The 22242-nt window shown below is 46.8% G+C and overlaps 1 protein-coding gene across 49 annotated transcripts in view; it reads right to left on the reverse strand.

Moving 5' to 3' along the window:
- The window catches only part of CAMTA1 (calmodulin binding transcription activator 1), an 853189-nt gene that overhangs the window by 31683 nt on the left and 799264 nt on the right, over positions 1 to 22242 (reverse strand). For 2 of the 49 annotated variants that reach the window (XM_070610989.1, XM_070610982.1), the window contains exon 1: positions 21414 to 21638. The exons of 42 other annotated variants lie outside the window; for them this stretch is intronic. The gene's annotated coding sequence lies outside the window, so the exon portion shown is untranslated. Of the gene's footprint in view, positions 1 to 21413; positions 21639 to 22242 lie in introns of those variants that run through there. 5 more of the 49 variants (XM_070610985.1, XM_070610983.1, XM_070610987.1 and 2 more) reach the window with 4 other exon arrangements.

A 22242-nucleotide genomic window follows, 5' to 3' on the forward strand; every position in this document is an offset into this window, starting at 1 on the left:
GATCGTAACTGAGAGAAGGCTGTGCTTCTGTACCACTTCACTACAGTGAGACTCTTCTCTCCACATTCACGCATTGACACCACATGCACGCACGTACACATGCACACACCTATATTAGAGTTGGGTTACAGATATATGTTTTTTACAAAAAGGAGCTAAACTCATGATTAAAATCATTAGCACGTATATTCATTCAACAAATTTTAAATAATACTGTGCCAGGTATTTAACAGTGAACAGGACAGAAAAGGCCTCTTCCTGCTCTAGTAAGTGAGCAAGCAGGATAACACGATAAGGAGTGATGGGGTGGGAGCAGTATCTTGATAAGTCAGGAACGGTGACACTTGAGTTTGACCACAATGATGAGAAGGAGTTAGACCTGCCAAGAGCTGGGGTGAGGGAACAGCACATGCAAAGGCCCTGAGACAGGACATTCATGGAACAGAAGCCGTGTGGCTGGACCACAGCAGGGAGGAGAATAGAGGATGATGGTGAAGAGGTGGCCAAGGGCCAGACAGTACACAGTTATCAAGAACTCTGGCTCTGCCAAATAACAGCTGTGTAACTTTGAACAAAACCTTTGGTGCCTCAGTTTCTTCGACTCTTAAATGAAGATGTAGCTGTACTTACCTCAGAGGGTTATTGTGAGAACTAAATGAATATACATAAAGGCTCATAACATGCTAAGTTCCAGATAAGTGTTCTAGCCATCATCGTCATCTTTAGACCAATGAATTAAATGTCTTTAGAAACTGATTGAACAGCTGCGACAACATCTCTCTCCCTGAGATTGCTAACAGCGTAACTATTTTCAAAATACAGCCATCTGAATCATGAAAAGGAATAACCTGGAAAAGAAATATTTTATCAGCATTCCTTGCCATCCTGACTATGAATCTTAACACCAGTGAGCAAAGCTTACAGATTCTACGTGACATACAACAACGGGCGGAGCTAACGCTGACGGAATGCTTCCCACCTGCCAGGCACCGTTCTAATCACTTCGCGAACAGTAACCCTTCTGCTCGGCACAACCATCGGGTGAGGAAGTGCTGTTACTATCCTCCTTTTGCAGATGAGGAGACAGGCACGAGAAGATAACTACTCCATCCGGCTCTCGGACCCGGAGCGCAACCTCTATACAATAACCACACGCAGGAAAAGTTATGGGAAGAGAAGATGCACAAGAATCAGACAGTCTCACCCTAGTGAATGTAACTCTTTTCTTACAGTAAAAAGATAGTAAATACCTGTTGGACAGGAAAATTTTCAATGCTGAATGCCAAACTGAGTTCACTTTACTAAACCACAAAAACAAGAGGAAGACTGTTTGTCAAGAATTTTGCCGTTTTCTAATATGCTATGTCCGGGAACAACACTAAAAGAAAAACCTTTCCCCTTTTACAGTCAAAGATAATGTCTGTGTTCCAATTTCACACGTACAGACGTCATGAACTCTGAGGACGCTGCTGCTAGGCATCTCAGCAGCACGGTCCCCAGAGGGGAAGTAATCCTGAATGAATATGCATGTAATGAACTCTCTGTGGCCATCATCATCCTGTGACCACTGATGGCAAACAGCACGATGTCAGAGCTGCTCCTGGACCCCTACCCCATGCTCTCCCTTAGAAAACGGAAACTTTGCAGAATGCAGGACTCCGCCATTCGGAGCCGATGGAAGACTAAGGATTTCACCTTTCAGTTAGAGTTCAATCCCAAGCAGAAAGGCAGCTAGCTATCCTTTGTGGCACTTTTATAAGCTCTCCCTGCTTATTCCCAATCATGCCAGCTGGACCCATCCCTCTCTGAGTCTACTCAGAGATACTCATGCATCCCACTGAAATGGTTTAAGCCTCTATAGCCATCTACCGATTATCTCTTCTGCAAGCCTACAAATCTTGCATTGATTAAATGAGTGTTCAGAACCCATTTGTTTCAGAGCACGGTTTGCACTCGTTTGGAGCCCAATGGGCAAGATTAACATCCCATGTCACGCGAAGGGGCAGAAGGGCACAGGGAGTGCCGCCCAGCTGCGGTCAGCCCCAGGGTGTGCTGCGGCGCCCGCCCTGCCGCCTGTCCCTGTTGGAGGCGGCTCTGTTCCAGCAGTGCTGCAGTGCGCTGCAGTGCAGTCCGTCTGTCATCCCGCCCATCCCCCTGCCAAGTGTGGACACTGTGGAGACAGACCTCCCTGCCATCACGGAGCCAGGTCCTGCCCACGGCATCGCCAGGTCAAAACACTCTGACAGTCACGATGACTCCGTGTCTGCCACAGAGGTTCCCAGCTCTTGTTCCCAGCTGGCTGTGCTCAGCGCCAATGCCCCCTGCCAGCTCTCCAGTTAGCTCCTCCACATTATTAAGCTGCTCTGAGAAGCACTTCATGAAGATATTCAGAAGCAATTATTTGCTTCTTAACAAAATTATATCATGCATAACAGCATCTCTGAGCCTCTCAACTCCAAAGGAAGAAGGTAGTGATCATTAAAATAAGAAACAATCTCAAATGGAAGTGACTGAGCCGCACCCCAGATAACGCAGGTCTGTCACACTGTGCCGCCTAAGAATCAGAGACCTTCTGAGCCCACCTCCTTCCCTCGGAGCAGGCCCAGGACGCAGCTCCCCGTCTGAAGGCCGACTCAGACGGGTATGACAATGGTCTTCGCAAGTCCATCACTGGCAAGTCAAAAGCAACAACTGTCTGCTTGTTTGGGTTTTATAGTTTTTTTATGATAATTAAAACATTATTGTAAAATACTCGCCAAATTCAGAGCTATATATCGCCTTAATTGTGTATTGTGTGTGATTATGGGATAAAAGGAATATAATTACTTAGAAGCAAAAAATGTTTTCTGACTACATTTGAGTAAACAAGTACATTTAAAGATTCATTTATTCATGCACAAATATCTACTGAGCACCCACTATGCCCCAGGCACTGTGGGGAGGGGGCCTTGAACATTATGGAGGGTGTCCCTGCTCTCATTTGTTGACCAACAAACAATTTCTGCACCCTGCATGAGCCTGGATCTTTAAGTCAATACACAGGGGGTGGACGGGGAGGAGAGAGAAAACAAATAATGTGTACATCTGGGGGGGCTGGTGAATTTGGCCCCAGATCTCACCCATGATCTTTCAGACAAAGCCAACAGTGACTCAGCTTTGAGGGATCCCAAGCCCATGCCTTAGGACAGTGTGAACGAAGCAACCAAGCTGCTCCATCGTGAGCACAGGCCTGCACAGAAAGCGAGCTGTGCATGCACGTTTCCACGAGCACGTGGGACTCCCAAGGTCCCAGCTAAGAATGCCAGCTGCTCTAGCTCCGGCTCCCGCCTGGCAGTTCCCAGCTTTCGGTTCTTGTCTAGAACTAAGAGACTGTGTCCGTCTCAAAAAAAGAACAAGTTACAACTTGCACAGAAAGGTTCTTCAGCTCTTAACCCTCCTGGCTCTAAAGCCTGGGGCAAGGTGAGGTCTGAACACCGCCTTTCTCCTCCTATACAGAACCTCAGGGTGTGTGTCTGGGCGTCCCTTCTGCGCAGGCAAAGTGTGTGTGTTCCCTCCATCTGCTCGTCCCCTGCTGTGGGCGGTAAGCCACCCTCATGGGAGGCCTCTGCTCCTCCCAGTGGTTCCCAGACAGTAGCGGGCACCAGGGGCACCTGGAGGGCTTCCTGAAACAGAATGGTGGGCCCTATTGCCAGAGCTCTTTCATTTAGTAGGTTTTGGTGAGGCCCACAAGTTGCACATGTAACAAGTTCCAGGTGAGGCTGACACTTCTGGTCTGGGGCCACACTTCAAGAACCACTGCTCTCAGACCCCAGCCTCCTTCCACAAGATTGAATCCCCTCTGCACCCAAGTGCTTGGTAAAGAACGAGGCAGGAACCACCCGCCTGAGCAGAAGCCAACACGGACACACGGGCATTACCCCATGTGAGTCACGCCAGGTCCATCCACACCAGCTCTGCCAATAGTACTGGGGTGCACGTTTGCTTCTCAAGCTCATGGCTGATTCAGATCCGACGATACTTGAAAACTATTTAAAATCCACCCACCTGCACTGCCCTCCACGACTAGTCAAGCTCTGCTCTATCATTCCTATCAAATCTGACCTCTTGCTTGCTCACTTCTTCTCTCAGCGGACTACACAGGGTGTCTGCCCAGAGGTCTCTCTTTGCCTTGTGCTTTTCTGCAAAGCAGTCTATTTACTTGCACGGTTTCAGGGAATGAGGACTTTCAGTGATCACGTGGCAATTCCTTCCCACTACAGTCGAAACAAACGCACACATGCACCTGGACCGCAGAGAAAAAGTAAGCGATTCTGATGGCTTCGCAGCAAGTCTGCCTGACAATTCATTCCGTCTCGATTCATTCCGTCTCTTCGCGAGCCTGTTCTACCTTCACACCCTTTTAGTGGAAGCAGCACGTTTAGCCTGGGCAGCTCTGACACAGCAGACAGACACTACAGGAGAGGTGAGAGCTCTAGGTTTCATCCTGTCACTGTGTGACTTTGGAAAACTAATGACCACTTTGCACCACAATTTTCCAATCTGTAAAATGGGACTATCACTATCTATCTTACTGTTGTTTGTGAAGACGAAATAAACCAAAAAGATGTGAAATCTTTTTAAGTGTAAGGCTCTCAAGTCTGAGCCATTATTGGACTGGGGCCTTCAACCCAGTCATACCTACGGGGGCATTTTTTTAAAAATAAAATTTTAAGAAACTTTGGATAATTTTAGGTTTACAGATGAGTTGCAAAGATAGTAGAGTTTCCATATACCCTTCACCCAGCTCCCCCTAGTATTAACATCTTACATAACCATGGTGCATTTGTCAAAACGCAGAAACTAACATTACTATATCACTACTGTTAACTAAATTACGGTATACACTTGAATTAGACTGCACCATTAGAACTGAATTAGAATTAATTAATTAATTAACACGAGAGAAGTAACAAAAAAGTTCTGAGTCTTTCGTTTCTTAAAAATAATCAGCCTAAAATAATCCTCACGTTTAGGAGACATATTTTGGGGTGGCAAATTTTGTTCCCCTTCAGTACACTCTATAATGTTTGCACAAGGATGGAATCACCTAATGACGCATTTCTCAGAACAGAGCCCCATCGCTAAGCGACGCATGACTATATTTTTCTCTTTCCATCCTCTGTTCTTTGGAAGTAAGTCACTAAGTCCAGCCCATACTCAAGGGGAGGGAATTAAGCTCTACCTCACAGATGGGGAAGTATCCACATATATTATTTGGAGTTCTCCTCTTCTCTTATAAGGAAGATGTGTCCTTCTCAATTTATTTGATCATGTATTTATATCAGTATAAACTTGTGTATATTTATTTTACTCTTCGGTCATGATCCCCATACTACATTAGTTTATTGCTCAAATCGTTTTCTGGCCACTGGCAGCTCCTTCAGGCTGGCTCCTGTGTCCCTTTGCCATGCCCTCTGCCTTTTCCCTTCTTTTAGGGGCACTTCCTTACTTACAGGCATTACAAGCTGTGCTAGGTTCATCTTTTATTTTCCCCATCCCAACCGTAGAATCAGCAATTTCTCTAAGGAGCTCTAGTTCCTTTTATTAGCTAATGGCCTTTAGAAACCAAGATCTGGGTGCTGAGTCTGCTCCTTGCTGCTGGGGTGTCACTGCTTCTAGGCTCCTTCAGTGGACAGAGGTAGGAAATATATGTAAGTATAATAACCCATGCATGCACACATCTCTCTCACTATTTCTGTATCTATCTGTATATAGACAGCCCTCCTTGAGGGCTGGAATGCAAAGTGTCACAAAGCACAGCAGCTATGTGAAAAGATGGGTCATCTTTCCATCTCTTCAATAGGGATTCATAGCCATTAAAGGGACTCATTTAAGAATACCACAAATTAGTATTGACCTAAAACTTAAAAATTCCTAAGCAATACCAAAGTTTTAAAGACAGAGAAAATTTCATGAAGTCAGACACCCACAGTATGTTCTAAGTTTAGAAAGTTTGGGATTTGCTGCTGTCAAAGTGGAGAATCCCAAGTATTTTGGCATCTGATGTAAGAAAGCGTACATCAGGAAACCAACTACTAGCCAGACCTCTCTGGCTCTCCGTACTCTGCTGCACCTACTGTTTCCTCTAGATTATGTACAACTCACTGGAAATCTTGGAACCTAGTTAATTTTTACGGCTGTGTTGAGCAATACAACATGAGGTACTTTCCGACATTAGATAAGATACAGATCTTCCTCAATTTACCATCGGGTTATGTCCCAATAAACCCGTTGTACGGTGAAAATATTGTGAGCCCAAAATGCATTTAATACACTTAACCTACCGAACATCCTAGCTTAGCCTCGCCTGGCGGAAATGTGTTCAGAACACTGACATGAGCCTACGGTTGGGCAAAATCATTGCACACACGCCTGTTTTATAATAAAGAGTTGAATATCTCATGTAACTGATTAATATTGTACTGAAAGTGAGAAACAGAACAGTTGTGAGTGTATCAGTCATTTCACCCTCGTGATCACGTGGCTGACCGGGAGCCGTGGCTGCTGCCACTGCCCAGCATCACGAGACAGGATCCCACTGGGTGTCGCTGGTGGGAAAAGATCAAGATTCAAAGTCTGAAGGACAGTTCCTACTGAATGTGCGTCACTATATCTGCGTAAAGTTGAAAAATTGTAATTCCAACCACTGTAAGTCTGGGATCATCTGTAACTAGTTTAAAAAACCCTAAATCCCTCCCCCTTGACCTATAAAATAAAATTTAAACTGTTCGGTGTCGTATGGAATGTTCTTTACCAACTGTCTCAGGCTACTTTTTAGGGATTCTCTCATCACTCACTGTTCCACAAACCCACCAGGAATTTCACAGGCCTTTGGGCCTTTGGTAATGCCAACTTCTCCTATGTCCACTTGCTGAATTTCTTACTCTTCAGAGTATGGCTCAAACATCACTTCAGTATTATTACTAATAGCAGCTACCGAGCTGCAACTGAGCATCTAGAGTAGGTCACTCTACGTGTATTATTTCTAGTCCTTGAAATAACTCTGAAAGATTTTCCTCATTTTACAGATGAGGAAGATGAAGCTCAGAAAGTGCGTTACTCACCCAAGGTCACACCACTCACAAGTCTCCCGGCAGGGGTCTGAACACAGGGCGGACTCCAGATCCGCGTTCTTCCCACCACGCCGGGTAAACCTTCACATCCTGCCCTGTGTCCCAATGGTGTTCAGCAAGTGAGTGGAGTTACTTTCCCACATGTGTCATTGCTACCAGAGCAAGCTTTTGAAAGCAGAGGCCTTGTCTCGTATCCCTGGCACCAGAGACAGACAGCTCAGTCAATGGAAAGGAACATTATTTTCTAATTTAAGCTTCTTCTGGAATTTATTGATAAGCTCATCCAAACTCTGGGGCAGGAGCTCTAAGGGGCCTCTGTCATCTACAGTGGGCTCCAGGTGACTATACACCAATTAGGAGTTTGATCACTTATTCCAGCGGGCAGAGAGCGTGGTCCAAACGATCAAAACCCAACGAAGCTGACTTGCCGGCAAGTGGGAAGTCTCTGAGCTGACCTGGCTGGCTGCCATTCCCTCTCAGCCCCGGTGAGGAAATGAGATAACTGTAGGGTGTTGGTGCACAAAAGGAGACGGGTTCCTGACTTCCTCACAGACACAAACTGGAACCTCACAGCAATGTCACTCTCTTTACCTGCTGAGCTTCACATTACAAAATCGGATCCCCACCCTTTCGATATTCCCACTTTGCCCTGGCAAAATGGAATATTTGGAACACACGGCTGGTAGCACACCTTAATGAAGGGAGTGCCTTTCATTAGTTACAAAAGCGCTCAACACGTCGGTCGGGTTAAGCTGTCGTACAAACATGAAATTTTTACTGTGTTAAACAAAAGAAACATTTTCTAGAACAGCCTCAGAAAGTGTGCACAGATTCGAATGCCTGAAAATCGGCTCATGGATAAAACCTGCAAACACGAGAACTTGTTATTACAATCGCTTGGTCTGAGCCACCGCAGGTCTGACTGCCAGTGCAGGAGAAAAGTTTTGCCTTGGCAGGTAAGTGAATGAAGGAGCGATCGTCAAATACCATCTGCTATTTTAAAACGCGTTATTTGTGGCTCAAGTGCACATGTGCCCTCCTGTTGCTATTTGGATTGGGACTGAGAGGCCGTCTCTCATTCCATTTACAGCCCTTGGCTGCGGTGGCAGGAAGAGCTGATGAAGCAAAAGGAGGCATGACTTGAACTATTTCTGTATAGAACTGTAATTGCTGCTTAGGAAGTCTCCTAAATTTTTTAGGAAGCTCGGAAATACAGGGAAAATGAAGTCACTTAATTCCTTCCCAGAATAAATGGAGCCACTAGAGTACATTAAGCTGCTCCTCCCTGGCAAGCCATTTAAGATGTCCAAGTGCCGACGAAAGGGTAAGGGCCAGACGGAGATAAGGCACAAGCTGTACCACTCTGATTTTCCAAAGCAATGGCTAAATTTAGCCATAGAAAAAACTGCCATCCTCCACTTTTTAAAAACTCCCCAACTCTAGGTACCAAAACACTAGAAAACGAAATTAGCAATTCTTCTCCGACTTTCTTCATCTGCAGTGATTTTGGATTCATACTTCTTTTCCTTCATCTGTGTTCCACACCATTTACAAATTCAGTCTTAGACACGTCAGGAGAAATCATTCAGGATGCTGCTGAAACCACCGGCCAGAAGTGATTAGGAGACAAAACATCCCAAGGGCAGCAAAGCAAATCCACAACTATTCCTTGTTCAAAACCTTTCAGTACTGGAGCTGGAGGTGCACGGGGACGAACATTTCAAAGCTATTCTCCAAGGACTCTAAGGTTTAGTGGAACACCAAGGAGCTCAACGCCGTCGTAACACGGCAGAAGTATGTAAGAGCGCCCCAGATTACGCTGGAGCCAACTGTGCTGTCCATAACATGGCAAATCCAGCTGGAGTCAAAGGGAGTAAAACTGCAGCTAACTAGTGTGAGAGCGAAGGAAATGAGGAAACGTGACGCAGGTCCTATACCTACTTTTACATCGTTTACAAGACTAGAACATTTTCAGTTTGCTAACTTTTCAAAAGCAACAAATTCGGAGGACACTGACTCAATTTCAGCACATGGTGAAAATAAGAAATATCATAAGCACAAATTGAGACATTTTAGAGAACTGAGGAAACCACATGACCTCTAGGCCTAATGAGGTCTTTCAAGGAAAAAGCGCGGTGATGAGACGTGGAGACCAGCGATGATCTAACCTGGACCTGGAGACGCGACAGCAGGATGCATTATGCATTCAACGGCTGCATAACGGAAGTGGAAAACGAAATTCCTGACACTTAGGACCTGAAACTTCAAAGACGGAAACTATAGAACGCACAGGAATCGTCAGGAGGCAGGAATATGTTAATTAACTAGCAGCAGGCTGTTCAGTGGTGCCCAGCCGTAACAAAAACACCGCTTAAATCCTACGGGAAGAACTCTGGAGAACCAGGGCTGAACAGATTCGTGCTGCCAGTGTCTACTCAACGTCTACTGCCAGGGCTCTCCTTCTCAGCACGTGTGCCAGGCTCTGGGGCTGGAATGAGGAGCAAGACACCCAGGTTGTGGGGGTGGACGCCAGGGATACAAAACCAAAGAAGACCTGAGCCTTTATCTCAAGACCCTTAGTCTAATACAAACGAAGGTAAAGGGACGTCTCTAGACTCTGGGAGGCAGCGACTGTGTTCATCTATCCACTGCCATGTTCCCAAGGCCCAACGGAATGCCTGGCACACAGTAGGCCTTCAATAAACAGTTAAGCGACTTGATTTCATCTGTTTGAAACATAAAACGTGGATTTCAAGAAGGACATGCTCAAGGATATTACGTAGAACAAAACATTTGTGCTCATTAGTCACTTCTATGATGAGCTTTTCTCCAGGCAAGTTATTGAGAGCAGTTCCTCCCCCTCCCATAGCCACCTCTTACCCAGTCCTATGAAAGGCAGCACGGACGAGGCCTCTGAAAACAAACAAAACATCTAGTCGAGGCTGGTATAGAATAACTCTCATCTGGTAGTTTTCAACTTAGAAGTAGTGTTTTCAGGCTGGCCCAGTGGTGTAGTGGTTAAGTTCAGCATGCTCCGCTTTGATGGTGTGGGTTTGGATCCCGGGCACAGACATATACCACTTGTCAGACATGCTGTGGCAGCATCCCACATACAAAATAGAGGAAGACTGGCACAGATGTTAGCTCAGGGTGAATCTTCCTTAGCAAAAAGAGGAAGACTGGCAACAGATTTAGCTCAGAGCCAATCTTCCTCAGCAAAAAAAAAGAAAGAAAGAAAAGGTAATGTTCTCTAACAAGGTTAGGGTGGAGACAGTGGGGAGAAAAGCTGAAAACTCAGTTAAAAAAATTCTGCTAGTGAGATGTGTTACATGGTGCCTGGGGAAAAGATGTAAAAACAAAACAAAACAAAAAACACCGGCTGCTTCTAGCTAATACTTCTAACCATAATAGATGCTATTTGCACTGATTTCCTGGTGACTTTCAATCTAACTCCAAAACTATGTATTTGGGATTCTAGTTGGAAGAGGCCAGCTGTTTCCAGCTCCTGCTCCATCCATTATTTAGAGGTCTGCTGTTGGCAATGCTTTGCTCTCAGAGCCAAGCGTGGGGATGCCGTCTGCACAGACGTTCCCTGCTGTCTTGCTAACATGTGAAAGTCCAAGATGTTCCAAAAATACGTATTTTTTAAAACACTGGATTCTACATTGAAAGGCTTCAGTTCCAGAACTTAAGTTTATTAACTACAATATTTTTTCACAATAAGATCTTGTAAAAACTTGGAATAAACACAGATGAAGTCCTTTCCAATTAACAGACAAATGCATATATGTTAAAGGAAATACTTGTGTTGGACATATTATAATGGACATCTTATGTCCAAAATATTGGATGTATTATAGATAAAATAGATCTTAATACATAAAATGATTTAAGGATACTATTTTACAATTTATCATGGGCTTTTCCGACAAATAGAGAACATTTTAAAAATTCAAGTTATATAATTTTAAACATTTTATTCAAAAATAAAATATTTCTCCAAGGGAACTACCAGAGTTTTAGAAAATCTTTAACCATTGAGCTCCTTTTTAGGAGCGTCACGATCCCTGTGAGGGCCACTTTGTGTCCTGGCTCCATACGCCACGTCAGAACGCATCAGGGGCTGCTCTCCCACGTCCGCATGACTCACTGCACACGTTGAGTTTGGGAGGCGGTAACTCATGTACTACGTCTCCCACTAGCACTCGATCCCGAGACCAGAGCAATCTTCAAATTTTTGCACATTCTAAATCAGTGAGGCCCTAATGAAGGCATTATTGAGGCTAGCATTCAAGCATCCCTTAGATTAGGTGGAAAAGCTAAAAACGTATAGTGCTTTTCACTAAATCAGGATGCAACTTGATTTCACACAGTTGTGGAGCTGTCCTGTCGTGCCCTCCCCATAGAAGTCCCCAGAGTGGGCTTCTCCAATCATCCTACGCAGCATGCAGTTGATTGAAAGGTTCAGAAAGGAGTTAGATAAGGGAGCAACAGATCACTAATCAACTCGAACGGCAGTGGGCACTGACCCTGGGAGCATCCATCGCAAATCCCCAACACGGTCCCACAGTCTCTTTTCTCCCGTCTTCCTCACTTTTCTCAATGTCCCTTCCCTGCCCCAACCCATCCCCCTCAATCTCTCTATTTCCCTCCCTGCTCTCACTTAACAGGTAACAGTTCTGGATCCAGGTATGTGTTTGAGGAGGCTGATAAAAATAACTTAGGATTAATAATAGATTATGTAAGATCAAGATTCATTAAAAGAAAGTGCAAAAGAACGTTCAGGTAAAGCTGTTAGACAGAAAACACACTAAACTGTCCAAAATGGTTAATTGTGAGTCCCAAGTTTGGCTGAACTTAGCAAACAAAGCAGAAGGGAGGCCATCGGTTTCAGGATCCCTCTGATAGCATGACTCTTCTTGGTACTAAGATCTGAAAGAAATTTCTCCCATAAATCCTAGTAAGAAAGACCCTGGAACATAACAGACTTCAACATCCTTGCAATAAAGGCAATACTGGGTTTAAAAACCACTGTTTATTGCCATTCAGTATTAAAGAACACTGAAGCACCATTTCCTGAAAGCCAGTCAACGGAGGACCAGCGTGGGCCAGCTGCACAGCTCTCCGATGATTTGGTAACTCATACCGTTCAGAACACGCATCTCCTATTCACTGCTTACTCTTTACTGAACAATATTTTATGATCCTGATTTTTAAATATAAAAGTAGGTGAGCTGAAGGTTTTAAATCTTTTGAAGGAAAAGCTGTCTGTGTTTAGTTGGTTTTTAGTTGTTTATCATTAAGTAACTCTCAATGGATTTCTCTTTTGCAGGGAGTGGCCCTTATCCTTTAAAAAGTCTCTTTACTACAATGAAATAACATGTTTCCTTCTTCTGTGTTCGGGAATAAATATATTTAAAGTTTGGCAATAAGGCAGTGTCCTGCATAGGTAATTTCTTTCCACAATTCTTGATGGAAAGAGAGTAGCTGCCAATTTTTTAATCTTTTTGACGATAAACACAATAATCAAGTAACTAGTCGACTGCCTGTTTATGACTCGGCCCCTTTAATGTTTCTGAGCAGCTCCTGAGTGGTTCACCCATCCCTATTAAGAAACATTCCTATGCAGCTATAAAGTATACACATGAGAGAAATTTAAGAGAAACTGGACTCAGACTTCCCTTGTTAGAAAAGAACCCATAACAATGATTCTTACCCTTTATGTTCATGGGCTCTTTGACAGGGATGAAAGCTATGAATGCTTTCCTAGAAAAATACAGACATAAGAAATGTTACACTGAGTGTCAGGGGAGTCACAGACCCACGGGAGGCCACGGGGTCCAGGCTCAGAGTCACTTTGTGGGCATGATCTACCGAAAGGTTTCCCAAACTGCAAAATAGAACACTTTCCATGAGACGCTGCTCAGTAGACTAAAACAACAAAATGCTGTGTCAAACATGTTTCCGAAATTCTAGGTTAAACACAGCTGAATACAATTGCATTTCTTTAATGTACAACTTTTCTAAACCTTAAAATGCTCACTTTCACTAGAAATTACTGATAGATAATGGCAGCTGTGTTCCCTAAACTTAACTGAACGTTTTGTGCACGTGGGAGCTTCTTATAAGCATTTCCTGTAATTTATGTCCCCAAAGAAAAGTTTAGGGACTAAAACTAGTTCTAAAGAACACCCTGATACAGACAGTCTCTGAGTTCGAAAGTTCTGTCCACTCTCTTCACTTTCCTTCTGCGGTCATCAGGGAGGGCTCAGCTGCTGCTGCAGTCTACCACAGACCCCAATAAGGTGATGTGGGTTAACGGTGAACGCACCCAGCGACTAGTATGGGAAACCGTAGGACCCAACATCTCCACCCACCATCTTTCTTCCTTCTTAGTCTTTCTCTTACTGCGTATGGTTCAGTTAATTCCACTTCAGGTAAGCTTTGACACAGGTAACCACCCCTTGAACCCATAGTCTCCCTCCCTTTTCATTCTTCTGACTCTTCCAGATACCTTTCTGAGGTACCCGAGTCCAAGGATTTCTCTCACTCTCTTTTCTTTGTTCCATCTGAGAATAAAAATAAGATTGTAATTACCATCGATAATAATAATGTTAGTTATTATCAAGAAACAAAGTAGTCACTATCTCTGGGTTTATTCTTCTAAAAAGTTAAGAGAGCTAGACTTTGTAATTTCAGAGAACCATTTTGTGTTCTACCCTATGAACTAAGAATCTTCACCAAAAAGTTTGCATTTTCTGAATTTATCTGATATATACATTTTTATTCATGCAAAGTCAATTAATATGCAAATGTGACATTCACTGTTTTGTGATATGTGTATGTTACATATTTACATATCATGTAGATTATGTAGTTCAATGTTTTATAGTATATCTGTGATATAGGCATGTACACATATTAATTATTTTTTTCCTGCAAATGCAGAGTATCTATTATGGGTTCAAAAAGTTTTTTGTTTTTTGGTTTTTTTGGTGAGGAAGGTCGCCCTGAGCTAACATATGTGCCAGTCGTCCTCTGTTTTGTACGTGGGATGCCACCACAGCATGGTTTGATGAGTGGTGTGTAGGTGTGTGCCCAGCATCTGAACCCGCAAACCTGGGCTGCCAAAGTGGAGGGCACGAACTTAACCACTATGCCACTGGGCTGGCCCTAAAAAGGTTTTTGTTCTCAGCTAGCCCAGGAAGCTACCCACCATTGTTGCACAGTTTATCTGGGAAACATTACTCAATTGACTTATAAGCTTCTAGTGCATCCTCAGTCTCAGGCTGGGCACTTCCTATTTTTTTTAGGTTATTAGATAAAGCATCTTTCACATACACACAAAAATGCCAGAGCACTGACTCTGGCTAAAGTGGAGTGAATGGTTTCTTTCACTAGAGAAGACAAAAGCATATTTAAGAAAATTCTTTTGTTGATTAATCCACACTTCATTGTGTAATATTAAGGACCTGAATCATATTTTCTGAAAATGGTCCTAGGAATCGTTAGTCGCATCCATTTAAAGGCACCAAAAGGTGATGGGCTCTGGTGTTTTCCTGCTCATTTCAGATGAGACAACAGTAAAATCATGAAGTAAGGCTTATTATGAGCTTCTGTGGTTTCAGAACGAATGGTACTTTCTTTAGGAATATGACCTTCTTCATCGAGGGTGAAGATCAAGAAGTATCAGTTCCTTCACGGTGTTCCTGCCTGACATCCCCACTCCCTTCCCTGGTCATGGCATCTTGTTTCTCCTCTGGGAGCTATTCCTGCCCTATGCTCAGTTCAGGTGGCGCTGACCCCAAGTCCTGTCTCCAGGGGAAGTGAGTGGACCTTGCTAAGGAGAGCACTACCTCCCCTTATTCAAGTGACTGGAAACGTCAGTCAAGCTGGGTCAAGAAGAACAGAACATTTCCTGGAACTACTGGGAAAGAAGTGCTGTCTTCCCGGAGACATTTGCTAAGTTGCCAAAACAGAAGCCTGGAGCTTTGAGTGGGTCATCTTGCTACCATTTCGGGAACTGCTGCCTGACAATAAAATCAACACAGAAGAGAGTAGAGCCAACAGAGGGAGAGAGAGCTCCTAACGACATCACTTGAGCATCTGGAACCAGCTGTACCTGAACATAACTCCAAAACTGGACTTCATAAGAGTCAATAAATTCTCTTTTTCACATAAGCCAGTATGAGTTGGAGTTCTGTCACCTGCAGCTAAAAGAAGGGTTTAAGGTGAATCTATTAATTGAAATGTGGATCCTTTCACTAAATAAATATTGGCAAAGTTCTACTTCCACTTACAAATTTAAAAATTATTCAATATCATTAAATATACCTTAGTAGTAGTACAAATGTCATTAGAATTTCTCTATAAAACATACGATAAATTATGGTGGACATAAGCTGTCATGCTTATTTGAAACATCTTGATTACCCAAAGAGTGAGAAAAACAGGAAAAGGCATACTGAGCTCCTGCCTAACTGGAGACCATCTGACGTTGACTAATAGACTCGCAGAAGTATCTTAACTTGGTCAGGCCTTAGGTTACAGCCAAATCGACTGTCTAACTACAGGCACATCCCACAGGAGAGAACCACTACAGAGCGCCAAGATCAAAGAGAACTTAGGAATCATCTGGTCCAGGGGCTTCCAGAATTTCTGAGTGTGACCCCCAGAAAGAAAGAGAACCCAGTATACACATATACACACCTGAAACACAACCTTCCCAAGCCGATACTTACCCTTAGCATGTGCAATGCACTCTGATTTTAAAAACTGATGATGCTGCCCATGAACTTTATTTCCTGACCCTCTACGACAGGTTTAGAAAACTGATAAGGCACTGATCCAGGCATGTGAGGTGATTCCCCTGAGATTTCTCATTTACTTAGTGGGAGAGCTGAAACAAAGACCTAGAACTTATCCTCCATGGCATATTAACGCAAACAGCTGGTACCTATATACATTCCTAGACAGCAAGCTTCTGGCCAAGCTTAAGAAATCCGGGAAGATGATTCAGGTGTCAGACCTAGCTGTTTCACAGTGGGACAGTTCGAGACTTTTAGAGTCACTTCAAGACCACTTACATGAAAACCCAAATCCACCAGGGACCTTGAATGGACCGGAATGGGAAATAGTGTGGAGTTTGTGCCTAAATTACTCATAAATAAGACTGAGCCAAATGCAAGAAATAGGATCAGAGTTTGTTTTAGGCTTGAAAGAACATACGACATTCTTCTCACTCTATCCAAGGAGTGACACCATGCAAATAATCTTCCGGTCAGCTAACGGTATTCAGGAAACTCCAGTTCCCAGATTTCATGACGCTAGGTGAAGGAGGGGAAGACGCAGCCCAGGTGCCACCCTGCCCCACAAAGAGCGGATAAGCTAACCTGGGAAATGAGGGAAAGGATTCGGTCACGAGATAAGATTTGGGTTTGGCTCAGAGAGTAAGGAGGTAGAACTCAGAACCGAGCGTGGGGCACAGCTAGCAGACCACCCTGACCACAGTACAGGGCTGGCGCTGACGGCTGCCGGGGTTGGGAAGGCTGCCTAAGAGTGGGATCAGATTCGGAGGGTGGGGAAAGTCAGCTGGAAGAAGAAAGATGAAAAAAACACACAGATAGAGAGAGACTAACAGGTTAATTTTGGTAGTTGATAAATGTTAATTTAATATATTTGGAGAAACTTATTTACATTATTTGCCATCACTTTCCACGCTACAAAACTGTTACATAAGTTTAGCTCAGCAGCTTAACTCCTATAAACGTTTACTTTGGTTAAGTTTCTTCTATACTTTACCTTCCTCAAATTAATGTTTAATTATTAGTTATAATCTGCTTAACAAGTGACATAGAGTAGGTGCTTGAGAATGTGTTGACAGATCTCTCCACATGTCATATGTCTAAAGTTATGATGTATTTTCTATGCTTACAAGACAATATAAAATAAAGCAAATTATAGGTACCATGATACTTTTGAAACTAAAATTTCAGTTAGTACATGAACTTCACTGAAATGAATCATCAACCAAGGTCCTACTGGCATTATCTACCCACCCTCAACATTAAAAAAACAAAAGCCACTATTTACAAAGTATCCTATCACAGTTGCAATGGGCCACTGTGCTATGCTGCTTAGGGGGTGCAGAGTAACTATCTCTTGAGAGTAAATGCATCTCCTCTCTGCCTGCCTCCTATTAAACCAAATCTAGGCACATCAGACAAGAGGAAAGAAAAGTTGGTCATTTGACTTCAGGGCAATCCATTCAGGAAGAGGATAAGACCATCGCTGATTATCTTCATGACCATGAGCGCCAATAACCTCGTGATATAAGCTGACGACAGCCAGCAGGCTCTTAAGCACTTCCTGCATGTTAGACGCGACTCATGTTAACATGTAGTCTTTAATGTGATTCAACGCATCTCATCTAGACTTCTCCCTTCAGCTCTTAAAATTAATTGACGGCTGTCAGACCTTACACAGAATATAAGAAAATTCATGGCATGTAAAGTGTAACAAAGACAAAACTAACTGTCAATTGCTTATTCTACAACCGCCAGAAAGCCTAGACTGTGGTGTATGGCTTGCCTCTAGAAAGTATGCAAGACTTCATGGAACGAACGCCCTTTACTAACTTCATTAGTACTCCCATTTCACTTCCCCAGACCCTCACTTTCCTTTTGTCTAATCCTTCGTTTCATCTATTTTTATCTTGCTTCATTGTGTGATACGTGTCTCTGCAGGCTCCCTTAAGGCACTTTTTTTGAAAAAGGTGAGGTGTACATGATTAAACTACATCACGTGGGGATGCCAAAAGCTTTTTGGCAATGGAATATATAACTGAAATAAACTCCCAAATATTCGGCTTATATACTGTGACAGGACGCCATGGTTGATATTTAATAATGAAGACTTGGCACCACTCAGAGAGTCTCCTTTTGAAAAGATCGATGGAATACAAAGACTAAACCACTTTAAGTCAGAGAAAGCAAAGCCCTTTAAATGTGGGAAGACACAGCAGGCACACAAAAACAGCTGAGAGAAGGGGTGGGGAAGCGTACGCTGCTCGGAATGAATACGGCATGTCCAGAAAACCACTGTACCACTAAAGAGCTGTGCCACATTTAACAAAATGGTCTTCATTGACCTTTCTGGGCAATACCTAAAGTTGTGTTTTAAATAAATGTATGAACAATTTTTCCTTAAACATTTTTTAAAAAGCAGACTACAAGCACAGCTCTGCAACTTCAGAAGTTCACAACAGCAATAACCAAAACATCAGAAAAAGTCTTGACTGTTCCCAAAGGGAACTCTAGATCCCCAAAATGTATATTTTCTGCACAGTGAGAAGACACGTGATCTTGAGCCGAACCCATCAGGAAGAGCTTCACTCAGGAAACTTGCGCTGTCAGTTCTAATGACTAATTCTTTAACCTCAGCATCTTTCTCCTATGAAGTCAAAAAATCTCAGTTCCACCTGTTATCCACATTCTCTACAACAGCCCAAGATGAACATACTGCAGCAGTGACAGCTGCTGCCATAGACAGGAAGGCCCAGTAGAGTCCCAAACAGAGGACTAAAGAAAACCACACTGTATCTGTGTGTTTATCACAAAAGCAGAAGAGTTGATAAGAATCCTTAAATAATACAATGTTGCTATTAAGCACTGCATTAAATAGTGTGTTTCCACTCCGATTACTCGGAATATAATTAATCAGGATGACCAAATCAGGGCCCCTTAGGAATTCGCAGCAGTCCTCTGTTTTCACTACGAAGCAAAAACTTATCTGGGAAGTGCATATCCTGTAAGTAAATGCTATTTTCTAGAACATTAAACATTATTACTCCCTAAATCTAATATAAAGAAAAAGAGAAACATAAGCTTATTTACTATCATCTAATTCTGGTCTTAAAACAAATATTTTCCTATAAACACACACCATGAAAAGTGCCACTGCTTAATGTACTTCTCTTTATCAGGTTTCCAGGCAATAGTTTCTCTATATGACACATTCTGTAAGGAAACTCTCTGAACAATTTCTTTAGGCACAAAGAGAAAAACCAGCCATTTCACTATATATGACAAAACTTGTTGGGAGCACAATTTTAAAATTTCAGGTTTTGGCCTCATTGGTCAGAGAAATGTAATGCATTCAACCAAACAAATACACGAGGTGCTTCTGGAATCAAGAGCACTTCTCACGTTTACTGAATCTGCTTTGCTAATCAGATACTTGAGGTTAACCAGCAGAAATCATATTAAGCAAGGGTAGACAAAATATAAAATAGACTTTAAAATTGCCATCATTCCCTGATGAAGTAATTGATTAAGAAGATAATTTGCAAGAGTATTATAGTTTCAGAAATTTCTTTTGATGTCTGCAGAAAACTACGGAGACTGAAAAAGTCTCAAACATTTGAACACCATCACGGCTGCCTCTGATGCCGGGCAAAACCTAGGAAACCAAATCACGAGAGATCCTACAAATGCAAGGCGGCCACACAGAGCGTCTATTCCAGCCCATCTGAGCCTGGTGGAAGCAAGGCTCAATGCTCCTGTCCTGTCCACGGTGTGCAGGTAAGCAAACTCTCAGGAAGTTCTTCCAAACCTTTAGTCTCGGAATTCAAACTTTCTCTGCCGCGTTCTACGCACGGATTAATAAAACGTTCATTCACTCCATTGGCCTGCTAGGAAAGGCGGCCTCCAACCGCCTCGTCCCGCACAGGCGCCCCGGCCGGCCCGCCGAGCGCTGGGCTGTCCCGGCCTCTCTCCCTGCCCAGGGGGCACTTGTCCGGGCCCTTCTGGCCCCTCCTCCCCGCGCCCCGCCGAGGGGACACCTGTCTCTGTCCCTCTCCCCGCCGAGGGGACACCTGTCCCAGCCCCTCTCCCCACGACCCGCCCAGGGGGGCACCTCTCCCAGCGGCCCCTCTCCCTGCGTGCCGCCAGAGGGGCACCTGTCTCGGTCCTTCTCTCCTTCCAGGGGGCACCCGTCCTGCCCGTTCTCCCCGAGCCCGCCGAAGGGGCACCAGTCCCAGCGGCCCCTCCCTCTGCGCCCCACCGAGGGAACACTTGTCCCAGCGGCCCCTCTCCCGCGCCCTGCTAAAGGGGCTCCTGTCCCAGCTCCTCTCCGCGCGTCCCGCCAAAAGGGCACCCGTCATGGGCGTTCTCCCCGAGCCCGCCAAGGCGGCACCTGTCCCAGCGGCCCCTCTCCCCGTGCCCCACCGAGGGGGTTCGTGTCCCGGCCCCTCTCCCCGCGCCCCGCCGAGGGGGGCACTTGTCCCCGCCACTCCCTCCGCGCCCCGTCAAAGGGGCACCCATCCTGGCCGTTCTCCCCGAGCTCGCCAAGGGGGCACCTGTCCCAGCGGCCCCTCTCCCTACACCCCGCCGAGGGGGCACGTGTCCCGGCCGCTCTCCCCGCGCCCCGCCGCGGGAGGGAGCGCTGGATCCAAAAAGCCCGCCGCCGAGCTGCGCCTCGTCGACAAAAAGCAGCCCGCGGCCCGACCGGCGCCCGCACCGCTCGCGCCCGGCCACCCCCGCGCCCGCCCGACGCGGCCACTCCCGCCCGCGCGCCCCCCGACCGTCTCTCACCCAAACATTCCCACTCCCTGGCGCACACACGCGTGTTCTCACACCCACTCCCGCCCTCACTCCCTAGCATAAACACGCGCGCGCGCTCAGCCTCGCTCCATAAACACGCGCGATCGCACACTCCCTCCCCAACACGCTTCCTCTCCCAGACACACTCTCTCACGCTCGCTCCATAAACACACGCCGGCCCCCCCACACACTCACGCGTTAAAACACACACAGTCCCTTCGCTCTTTCCATCAGCACGCGCGCCCCCTCACGCTCCCCACTCGCTTCGTAAACACGCGTGTTCGCACACCGCTCCTGAGACACGCGCACGCCCGCACCCGCGCTCCATCCACACGCGCCTCACGCTCATCCAAACACTCTCTCCCGCACACTTGCCCCGTAAACACGGCGGTGCCCACGCACACTCACGCGCCAAAACACGCTCCCCCCGCGTAAACACGCGCGCCCCCACACTCCTCCCCTCACCCCTCCACAAGCGCGCGTGTCCTCGCACCCACTCCTCCAACACACTCCCTCCCCCCTCGCGTAAACACGCGCGCCCCCGCCGCGAGCACGCGTGCTCCCCACGCCCGGGCCGCGGCGCGCGCCCGCCCCCGGCCCCGCCCCCGCGCGCCCCGGCCGCCCCGCGCGCCCCCGCCGGCCGCCGCCCTCGCCCCGCACGCGCCCGGCCCACTCTCCCGTCGACCACACGCACACTCACTCGGACTTGGTGAGCACGGCCACCGCTCGGTCCGGCTGGCGCGAGCCGCTTGTCTTCCTCCTCCTCCTCCCGCGCGGCCCCGCCCGGCCCAGCCCCGCCAGCCCAGCCCTGCCCGACCCGCTCAGCTCCACTCGCCGCAGCTGGACCGACTCGGGCTCCGGGTACCGCTGTCTCCCCGCCACAGCCCCGAGTGCGCCGCCCGGGCCAATGGCGGGGCGCGGCGGTGAGCTCACCGGCCTCGGCCCCGCCCTCCGGCCCGCGCGGGCCAACCGGAGGGCGCTACGTCACCCGGAGCCGGGCAGAGGCAGGTGTGGGGCGCGGAGCCGCTCGGCGCGGGGACTGCGCCGGAACTGCGCCCGAGCCGCTCGGCGCCGCGCTGGACGGCGGCGGGCCGGGCCCGGAGGGTGCGGGCGGAGCGCGGCCCCGCGGCTCCGAGCGCCTGCACGCGAGAGGCGCGGGCGGCCCGCGGCCCCTCGCGACGCCTCCGCCCGGCTCCCCGCCCAGACTCGGGGAGGCCCGCCGGGGGTTGCTGAGAGCGGTCCGCTCGAGGGGAGGGGCGGCTCCGAGCCCGACGGCCGCGCCCGCTCCCCCGGGCCCACGGCCCCAGGAGGCCGCCTCGGGGGCCCGCGCCGCGCGGCGGGGGCGCTTGGGCTCTGGGTTCCCAGCCCGCGGAGTCGCCCCGCGCCCAGCCCGCCGACTCCCGGCCCCGCGGCGCCGTCGGGTCCGCCCGGGAGCCCCGCACCCAGGGCCCGGCGTACCCGGCTCGGGCTCCCGGCGCGGCCCCGGCGCGCCCTGCGGCGGCGGCGTCTGCAATGCAGCCGCAGGAGGA

The sequence above is a fragment of the Equus przewalskii genome, chromosome 2 (genome assembly GCF_037783145.1).
Source record: "Equus przewalskii isolate Varuska chromosome 2, EquPr2, whole genome shotgun sequence".
Taxonomy (NCBI): Eukaryota; Metazoa; Chordata; class Mammalia; order Perissodactyla; family Equidae; genus Equus; species Equus przewalskii.